This window comes from Eptatretus burgeri, chromosome 2 (genome assembly GCF_056783735.1).
Source record: "Eptatretus burgeri isolate ZD-2024b chromosome 2, Ebu_testis_v1, whole genome shotgun sequence".
NCBI lineage: Eukaryota > Metazoa > Chordata > Myxini > Myxiniformes > Myxinidae > Eptatretus > Eptatretus burgeri.
In genome coordinates this window covers 19619134-19629563 of record NC_140962.1, presented here as the reverse complement: position 1 = coordinate 19629563, position 10430 = coordinate 19619134, and the positions used below count along the sequence as shown (strand labels likewise).

Genomic DNA, 10430 nt, shown 5'->3' with positions numbered 1-10430 from the left:
CGGCCTCATCTTGGAGGTGGTTCCTCGGGGAAGTGATGCATCGACGGGAAGGATCGGCGCCTCGTCTCACCAGCACGTGTTCGGAAGCGCGAGAGGATTCGTTGGAGCTCCGGAAGGATCGCGGCTCACGGCGATTGGATCCAGCTCGCTCTCGCTGGAGCCCGGGTCCGAACAGCCTGAAGACCACACGAGGTGGAGAGGTTCAAGATAGGTTCTGGGTTTCAGCTCATCTGTCCTCCGAGCTGGAGTCAGTTATTAAAGGCATGAGCCACCATTTCTTGGGTGTGTGTGTGTGTTTGTGTGTGTTTGTGTGTGTGTGTGTGTGTGTGTGTGTGTGTGTGTGTGTGTGTGTGTGTGTGTGTGTGTGTTTGTGTGTGTTTGTGTGTGTTTGTGTGTGTTTGTGTGTGTTTGTGTGTGTGTGTGTGTGTGTGTGTGTGTGTGTGTGTGTGTGTGTGTGTGTGTGTGTGTGTGTGTGTGTGTGTGTGTGTGTGCGTACGTGTGTCCGTGGGCCTGTCTAATAAGTCGGAAACTGTTAAGTGCTTTGTGTACTGTAAATGAGTGCATTGCATCAGTATAGTTCTGCTCTTACGTGCTTCCCTAGTTCCCCATCATTATTAATAAATACCCCAATTGTTAAATGTTTTCAGCTCGTCGCGTCGATTCTTTCATTGACTGAGCATTTCGTGTGTTGGTAGTTAGCCGTTGGTTTGCCGTAAAAGGGGGACATTCGGACCGACGGTTCTCGGTGATTAAGACACTCGGAATCGCGCACGGGACAGGCTCGCTTAAACGGCTTGTTCCGTTCGAGTTCCGTCGAGGGTGGAATACCCCAGTAGTTGGATCACGTGGGTATTTAGGTGAATTAAAGATTGGCAATCGACCCTACCCCACGTTGTCTGCCCATTGGCGTATTTCGGTTCTTGCACAAGGACCCGTCGGCCTCGGAGTTTAGATCCAGACGGTGATCTATATTCCGGGCGATCGGTCGGGCCGACTCGACTTGCGGCTCCGTCACAGCGGTCTGCTCGCGGCCGACCACTGGCACCGCAACAATATATTGTTGTAAGATTCTCGCCCGTTCTGCGTGCGGACGACCGCCTCAGCCCAATTGCGGCCGCACGCACCCACCAAACGAGCAATCCAGTCGTAGCTTCCGGTTCAACTCCGAAACCCAGCTACGGGTGTTTTAATAACACCATAGATCAGCCAACTCTTCTGTCCACGCACTTCAGGGTCAATCGCCGAATTATCGATATACCTAATTATTCGCGCAGACAGAAATGCCGGGGATCTACACCTCGACGAGACCTGCACGAAAACGAGCCGCTTTACGCAGCTTGTTTCGTATGCAATTGCCGAGCGGTTATATATCGCCAAGTCCCGTCGGACCCGATTATCTTATCGGTGTTAAAAACCAGCTAACATTCCAAACACTCCATGGCAGTCAATTAGAGGAAGGGACGCAACGAGCGGGTGACATTTAACAATGGGGACATTTATTTGAACACAGGCAATGCAATGAATGGGGGGATGGGGAAAAAGACACGAGCAAAAAATCCTACAGCCGAGTTCTATTCCAATGTGAAGCAAATACAACACAGGCACTTAACAGTTTCCTACTTATTAGACGGGCCCACGGACACACGTACACACGTACACACGTACACACACACACACACACACACACACACACACACACACACACACACACACACACACACACACACACACCCAAGAAATGGTGGCTGATGCCTTTAATAACGGATTCCAGCTCGGAGGACAGATGAGCTGAAACCCAGAACCTATCTCGAACCTCTCCACCTCGTGTGGTCTTCAAGCTGTTCGGACCCGGGCTCCAGCGAGAGCAAGCTGGATCCAATCGCCGTGACCCGCGATCCTTCCCGAGCTCCAGCGAATCCTCTCGCGCTTCCGAACACGTGCTGGTCAGATGAGGCGCCGATCCTTCCCGTCGATGCGCGCTATCTCGAAGAACCACCTCCAAGATGAGGCCGAAGAGTCGCAGCAAGCCGGGAACCAAGCGGAGAACAAAGAGCTCCACGAACCAAGAAGAGCCAGCCGAACAACCAGTTCAACTCTCTTCCGATGAACAAAGCCTCTCACAACACGAACCAAGAACTCCGAGCCGAGCAACCAGCTCAACTCTCTTCAGATGAACAAAGCCTCTCTCTTCGACGAACCAAGCCAGAGCCCAAAAAGCGAACCGAGCCAAGCAGAACCCGAAGGTCTGCTGAAAAGCCAAGCCAAGCCGAAGCAAAAAGCTCTCCAAAAAGCCTCCACTTCGCCAAGCAGAACTGAAGCTCACTGAACCAAAAGTCTCAACCCTCGCCAAGCAGAACCCAAAGGCCTGCTAAAAGCCAAGCCGAAGCAAAAAGCTTACTAAAAGCCAAGCCAAAGCAGAAAGCCTTCGAAAAGCCTCCTCCCTAACCCAAGCCAAGCAGAACCCGGAGGCCGACTGCAAGCCAGCCCGAACAAAGCAGAGGATCTCTTCTTTATTCTTATCGGCCCCCTCCCCCTCTCCCGCGTGACTCATGCCCTCGTGCTCCATCCCCCGCTCAACCATGGGTGGGAGGGAGTTGTTTGCATCCCGTGGTTCAGGATGGGAGGGCTCTTCTTCCTCTTCGCAGAAGAGGGGGAGGGGCGTCTTCCTTTGTGTTGTGATCGCTCACTAACTATTAAATTAAATCGCAGCACACTTAATCGATTTCTGCCCATTAAACAATGGAAGGTGAGCTATCTAGGGAACAAGCACTTATCGACATAACTCACGAAAGGAACCTGAATGTTGTGTGCAATCGAATTCCCAAATACATAACAATATATATACATATATATATATATATATATATATATATATATATATATATATATATATATATATATATATATTTATATATATATATTGTTACGGCTGTGGAAATTCGCAATACACCATAAAGGGTCCTTAGATCAGTTATGACGATAAGTATGTGTGTAGTTAGATTTCCCCACCGTTGTTTAGAGGGAATTTCCGTGTTCACCGGGCTGCGATCCTTTGAGATAGCCGTCTTTCTGTTCTATCGTTATTTTGGATCAAACCTACAATAGAACCACCTTCGCCACTTCCCGCATCCGAACGCTGTTCTCCAAGGACCACACTATGACCCTTTCCGCGTTGGAAAGGGTCCGAGAACGCGGACGTACGGCGCGTGGAGAAGAAAACCAAAAACGCCTGTGGGGTTTTCCCGCCTAATTTCCCCGCCTGAATCCCCCCCCCCACCACGCTTGGTGTGAAGTGGAGGGGTGGGGCAGCTCGCTCCCGATTGGTGGATTCACAGCGTGAGGCGGTCGGAGTGGGGGCACGCCCCCCTTCAAGAGCTTTCTGGAAACGCCTCGAAGAGAGGTGGAGCCGAGAACGGGGTGGAGCAAAAGGGCGGAGCCCCGCTCCATAAAGGGCGGACGCGCGTGGGGTGCTTGCTCTTTTCTTCTTCTTCTCCTTCTGTGTGGATCTCACTCCTTCTTCTCTCATCCTGGTCCTGTGCTCGCGGTTTGGTGGGCGGCCTGTCCACGGAGGAACGGATGGGAGACACGGCAGCGCCGGTGGTGTGGCGGACCTGCGCGTTTGGGCGAGGAGTGCCGGAGAGAGCTCGCAGACCGCGAGAGGAGTCGGGGCCAGGCGCGACCACGCCGACGGTCGTGGGAGAAGGACTCGACGGCCCAAAGGGAAGTCACCATTTTCTTTTCGGGATTTTGTATGTGTGTTTGTGGAGCCAGTCTCCATAAGTAAAATAGTTTAAGTGCTCGTAAAGAATAACTAATAGTCGGTTGTAGTGCTTTTGCCTTCCTCGTGTCTTTGTCCCCGTCCAGTGCACGATTAATTTTCATTGCATTGCCTGTAAATTGCATGACTGCCCCTTGCTTGTGTGTTATAATAAATGTCCTTGCTTGTTGAACTGTTTCCCATTTCGTTGCGTCCTTTCCTTTGTTTGAAAGTTCCATCTTGCATCACGGAAGGGATTGGTAGTGGGTGTAGACACCCAATAAATAATCACGAAACGTCGAGGTCGACGATAACTCCGCTCGGTTATCCCTGCAGCACGGAACGAGCCGCTTAAGCAGTTCGTGTCCGGAGTCGACCTGCGGCGTGGTACAACTCCTCGGTACGCTACCCACGCGGGTACTTAGGTATATCGACATTCGGCGATTCACCCTATTTAGCGCGGGTAGAATGCGGACTGAGTTGTGGTGAGGATAAACCCCCACCCGTGGCTAGCTCCTTGGCGGTAGTTCCAAGAGGGTCACGACTGAATTGTCCACTCCGGTGGGCGACGCGTCGCGATTTGAGTTACGCGGCCGATCGCACGCCGGGCGGGCGAAATTCGTAACAATATATATATATATATATATATATATATATATATATATATATATATATATATATATATATATATATATATATATATATATATATCTTCTTCTTTCGGCTGCTCCCGTTCGGGGTCGCCACAGCGGATCATCCGTATGATTCGCATAGTGATTTGGCACATGTTTTACGCCGGATGCCCTTCCTGACGCAACCCTGGTCGCCTCTTACAACACAGGGATATGGTACACCTATTTTAACCGGGATATACACCGGCCCAGTACAATATATATATATATATATATATATATATATATATATATATATATATATATATATATATATATATATATATATATATATATATATATATATATATATATATTGTGAGAAAAACCATGTTCTCACCAAAATTAGTGTCCCGCCCACAACGTCACGTGACCTTTTTCAGGCTGCCAGGGATTGGTTGGCTGGCCGGCACGTGGTGGGTGGGCCGCGTCAGAGCCGGGGCACCATTGTTGGAGACAGACGTGGCTCTAAGATCACGAGTGGAAAAATATATCGAGCGCTCCAAATCGCATGTTTGAATGCGATTTCAAGGGATTCTCAAGACTCTCGACAGCACCGTCGCGCTGATCGTTGATAGCTCCGTCTAAAGGAATGAGTTAAATCCGGAAGAGTGTTATCATTATTCCCGGATATCGTTGAGCAAAGCTGTGAGTTGTACGACCTGTTTTTGGAACTCTATTGTTGCCAAGAGTTCTGGCAGGGTTTTTGTGCTGTGTATTCAATTCTGTTACCAGCCATTTTTGAGATCGAGCCAATAAAATATCGTGCCTACCCCGAGAGGCTGATTTGAAACACAGTGGTGTGTTTTGTTGTTCTCTTTGTCCACACATGGACTGCTTGAAGCTCAGACATTAACGTCAGTATTCCGTGCTGGAAGATATTAACAGCCGGGATCGCGACAAATGGGGCCTCATCCGGGATCGTTAAATTAAGAGACATTCGAACTGAGACAGAAATTCTACAATGGGTCGCCATCTTCCTTCATCTGATCATCGTTCCCTCACCAGCAAACGCCATCTTGGAGGAACCTTCTCACCAGCAGACGCCATCTTGGAGGAACCTTCTCACCAGCAGACGCCATCTTGGAGGAACCTTCTCACCATCAGACGCCATCTTGGAGGGATTTTCTTTTCTCACCAGAGGACGCTATCTTGTGTTTACGCCAGTCATCGGCCAACAAAAAAAAAAACGTGAGTTATTTGTACGTTGCATTTTCTCATTGGCAATTTGATGTGCGGTTGTATATATTGGGTATTTCGTGTCGTATTTCACCTACAGAGCGTTGTGTGCGAATTACGTGTATCACCCCAATATTGTTTGCCTCCCCTGTGTGAATTGCCCCGTCCCATGTGGTGAAAGATATTGCTGAAATATTTCGACCCAGCCTCCTTTTAGACTTAGTGTTTTGTGCCCTTGTCGTATGATAACTCGAAGCCAAACCATGTCGGCTGGAGAAGTGAGAGATCAACCTGATCATGTTGACAGTCACTTGGGTGTCGATGTGAGCGACGCAATCAGCCTTGACCCGGTCACTGAACCCGATATGTTAGGGAGCGATCCCATCATGACTAAATGCATGCGTTCGACCTCCTGGTCTGGGCTGACCCCGGCTCAACAACTCGACATGTATAACAGGGAGAATGACAGGGCAGAGGCTGAGCGACTCAGGGAGCATGATGCAGAGATAGCTGAAAGAGCAGCGGCAAAGGCTGAACGCGTCAGAGAGCATGAGTGGTGAATGTTGACTGAACGACAGCGGGCAGATGTGTCTGCTGCACCAGTCCCGGAAATTGTTCATGTTCGTTTGCCGGACTGGACGGGAGACACGAAGCCAGAAATGTATCTGGAGATGGCGGAGAAGTTGTTGACTTCCGGTGGCATTGATGAGAGCTTGTTGGTCGGCCATCTTGTTAGCTATCTATCTGAAAAGGCGAAGGAGGTATATGCGAGGATGGCAACCGAGGACATAAATGAAGACCGGAAGTTGAAGGCCGAGATTTTGAACGCCTATGCGGTGTCTCCGTGTATTTATAGGTGTAATTTTTTCAGTTGGACTCGTCAGTCTAGTCAAACCTATGAGGAACATTCGCGGGTCTTGTTGGAACAGCTGCAGAGATGGTTCGAGGGGAGCAGCGTTGAGTTACCTCCAGCGGTTGCGGAACTCCTGGTGCGTTACTGTATCGATCAACAGCTTCCGCCTGACTTAGCGTTGTTTCTTGTCGATAAAGACACTGTTTCCTTGTCAGACTGCATCAAGCTTATTGATAAACATGTTTTGACGTGCAAAATGTTGCAAGCCACGCAGTCGCGTCGTAAGGCGGAGGATTCTGCGGTCAAGACCGCCCCCCGTCTGCCCGGCGGCTGGATCAAGGGGAAGGGTTCCCCGATGCCCTCCACTGGTGGCGGTCGCGAGCTGCAGGCCAGGGCACGGCCCTGGTGCGATTTCTGCAAACACGTCGGGCACGGTGGAGATCACTGCTTCTCTAACCCAGCTAGTCCGGCCTATCGAGGCAACCCGGCTGTTAAATCGGAGGGAGGTCAGTGGAGGTCATGAACTGGGCCCTCGCGCATGACGGTGGCATCGGTAACAGAGCTCACTGCCACCGAGGCTAATTCCATTCATCCTCTGTATCAGGATTATTCAGGGACAGCCTTAGTGGGTGGCCCTGATTCGGTGGTGAAGTTTAAGGCCCAATACCTTCGGGATACTGGGGCGACGCTGTGTGTTCTCCGGGCGGGGGTAGTTCCGGCCTCTCAGATGCATTATACCGGCGAGTATATCGTCCTTCAGGGCATTAACCAGGTTCCTGGCCGGTATCCCCTTGCTCTCATCGAGGTCCGGAGTGACATTTTTACGGGTCCGATGACCTGTGCGGTGGTACCCTACTACCCGGTACTGGGGGTATCCTTGCTGATTGGCAATGATGCAATGGCCAGGGAGGAGTTATTGACTCTGACCTATGGGGTGGTCACTAGATCCAAGAGCAAACAGGCGGAGAGAGTGGCGGAGTCAGACACATCTTCACTCTGGCCCGAGGAGCCTCGCGCCTCGACTCCAGCCTCCGACAGTGGCGTTGCTTCGACTGAAGTCCACCTGAGCCTCCAGTCAGGCCAACCTCAGGAGCCCGGCTCCTCAGGGATGGTTCCCGTCTGTGACACTGGGACCCCAGCTACTTGTTTGCCGGTCGGCGAATCCGGTGAGGAGGATCAGTCCTCCGAGGCGGTTAGCAACTCCAGTTCTGTGCCTGAGGTCACTCCCTCATTGTCTGCGGTGACCAGTCTAGCGGAGGATCAGCACTTCGATCCCACCCTTGCCACCCTCTGGGAAATGGGAGAAGACTCCGAGCCTGGATGAACAGGCTACTCTGTGAATGGTGCAGGTGTGCTGATGCATAAATATTCCCCCAAGAACATGTCCTCCACCCAGACGTGGAAGGTACGACACTGAGTTGTCGTACTGGGGAGGCATCGTCAGTCAGTCATGCAATTGGCCCATGACAATATTTCCTCGGATCATGTTGGAGCGGCCAAGACCTTAGCCAAGGTCAAGGAACAGTTCATATGGCCCGCCATGTCGCGAGACATCAAGCGCTATTGCGCTAGCTGTCCCATTTGTCAATGACTCGGAAAGGGAGTGAAGGTTTTCAAGGCACCCCTGAAGCCCTCCCGTGATCAGTCAGCCTTTGCAGTTTGTTGCCGCGGATTTTGTCGGACCGCTGCCCAAAACCAGTTCCGGGAAACGCTATTTGCTCATGGTCATGTGTCAAGCTACCAAGTATGGAGAGGCTTATTCCCTGGAGCAAGCTGACTCCGCCCATGCCATAGAGTCTCTCAAGGATATGTTCAGTAGGCATGGGCTTCCGATTAAATTCCTTACGGATCGAGGCAGTGTGTTCTTGTCGGAAGTATTCAAAGGATTCCTGTCCGAGCTCGGTGTTCAGCACCTGACCACCCGTCCGTACCGTCCTGAATGCAACGGCGCCTGTGAGCGGTTCAATGGGACTTTCAAAACGATGATCAAGGCGGTTACTGATCAAATTGCTGGTGAGTGGGATCAGGTGATTCCCTGGCTCTTGTTCGCGTACTGAAGTGCTCCGCATCGGAGTACCGGGTATACTCCCTTTTTCTTTCTGTATGGTAGAGAGCCGAGAGGGCCCTTGCACCTCCTGTTTGAACATTGGGTAGAATCCCTGCCGTCCACAGAACGTTCCATACCGGACCACATCCACAAGATTTGCTCGAGGATACACGATGCCTTAAAAGCAGCCGGTGTCAGCCTGATGGATCAAGCCGTAGAGCGAAAGCTCCATTACGACAAGAAGGCGAAGGCAGTGAGTTTCAAAGCTGGCGATCCGGTTTTGGTCCATCTGCCACATGCCGGAAGGCCCATGGTAACCTCTTATCAGGGGCCTTATCTCATCCGTGAGAAAGTGGGGAGCCATACTTGCGTGATGGACATGCCAGACAAGCGGATAAAAAAACGGATCACCCATGTCAACGCGTTGAAGCCGTGGGCGGGGCGACCGCACGCGGTTGCTCTAATAGGTGCCGCGGAGCACAGCAGCGACCTCCTAGGTGACGGAGGCAATGCAGGATGCCTCCCGGAGTATATCACTCCAACTCCCCTCGAGGTGTCCTATGACCCAACCCAATATTGGGTGGATCAAAGACCCACGAAAGATCATTTGCCGCAATTGGAGCCTTTGACTCAACCACAGAAGAGGGATATGCAGGTGCTGTTTCGGGGCTGTCCTAGTCTGTTCTCCGGCGGGATTGGAATCATGAGAGCTGTTCTCCATAACATCGACACCGGTGACCACCCGCCCATACGCCAATCATTCTACCGTGTATCCCCGGAGAAAACTGACGTCATGAGACAAGAGGTCTCCAAGAGGTTGGATTTGGATGTCTGTCGACCCAGCAACAGCAAGTGGGCCTCTCCGCTCATTTTAGTCAATAAGACAGACGACACTTGGCGGCCTTGCGTCGATTACCGTCGCCTCAACAGCGTATCAAAAGGGGATTCGTACCCGCTACTCCGTCTTGACGACCTGGTTGATCGTCTAGGGACCGCGAGGTTCATCTCTGTCCTTGATGCCATGAAAGGCTACTGGCAGATCCAGCTCACCGATCGGGCACGTGAGGTCAGTGCCTTCTGCACGTCTTTTGGCCACTTTGAGATCACGGTTATGCAATTTGGAGTCGGGGGCAGCCCGGTCACCTTCCAGCGGGCCATTAACCGGATTCTCGCTGGGCTCGAAGAATTCGCTGTGGCCTACATCGACGACATCACGGTGTTCTCCCATACGTGGGAAGGCCACGTTAAGCACCTCCAGGCCGTTTTTTCACGACTATCGGAGCATAACGTGACTCTCAACGCCGCCAAATGCCATGTGGGGCGAGGCCGAGTGAAGTACCTCGGTTATGAAGTGGGCAGTGGGCAATTGGCTCCGGTCAAAGCCAAGGTGGAGGCCCTAGTGGATTTTCTGCCGCCCGCCACCAAAAAGGCTCTCAGACGATTCTTGGGAGTTACCGGTTTCTACCAGCGGTTCATTCCGCGGTTCTCAGAAATCGCTGCTCCCTTGACCAACCTTCTCAGTGGCAGTAAGAAAGGATCCATATCTCTTCTGTGGACCTCAGAGTGTGATGCGGCGTTCGATGCGCTGAAAGGAAGCCTTGCCAGCCGGCCGGTTCTAAGGGCCCCTGATTTCTCCTTGCCATTCCAAATTTTCACCGATGCATCCAATCTCGGGATCTCAGTCGTGCTCACACAAAACGAGGATGATGTTGTGAAACCCGTTATCTACTACTCTCGCAAGCTGTTGCCCAGGGAGGAAAACCACAGTACCGTGGAGAAGGAGCTCCTTGCTATCATGGCGGCAATCCAGGTATTCGCTGTCTACATTGGCCATGGACCCATCACCATCGACAGCGACCACCACCCGGTTGCTTGGCTCAGCCAAGTCAAAACCTCCAACCAGCGTATTCTGCGCTGGGCGCT

At 51.6% G+C, this 10430-nt stretch overlaps 1 pseudogene; it reads left to right on the top strand.

Annotated features, from left to right (window-relative positions):
- Window positions 1-5870: 5870 nt before the first annotated feature.
- Window positions 5871-8015, top strand: LOC147031532 (uncharacterized; annotated as a pseudogene).
- Window positions 8016-10430: the final 2415 nt, after the last annotated feature.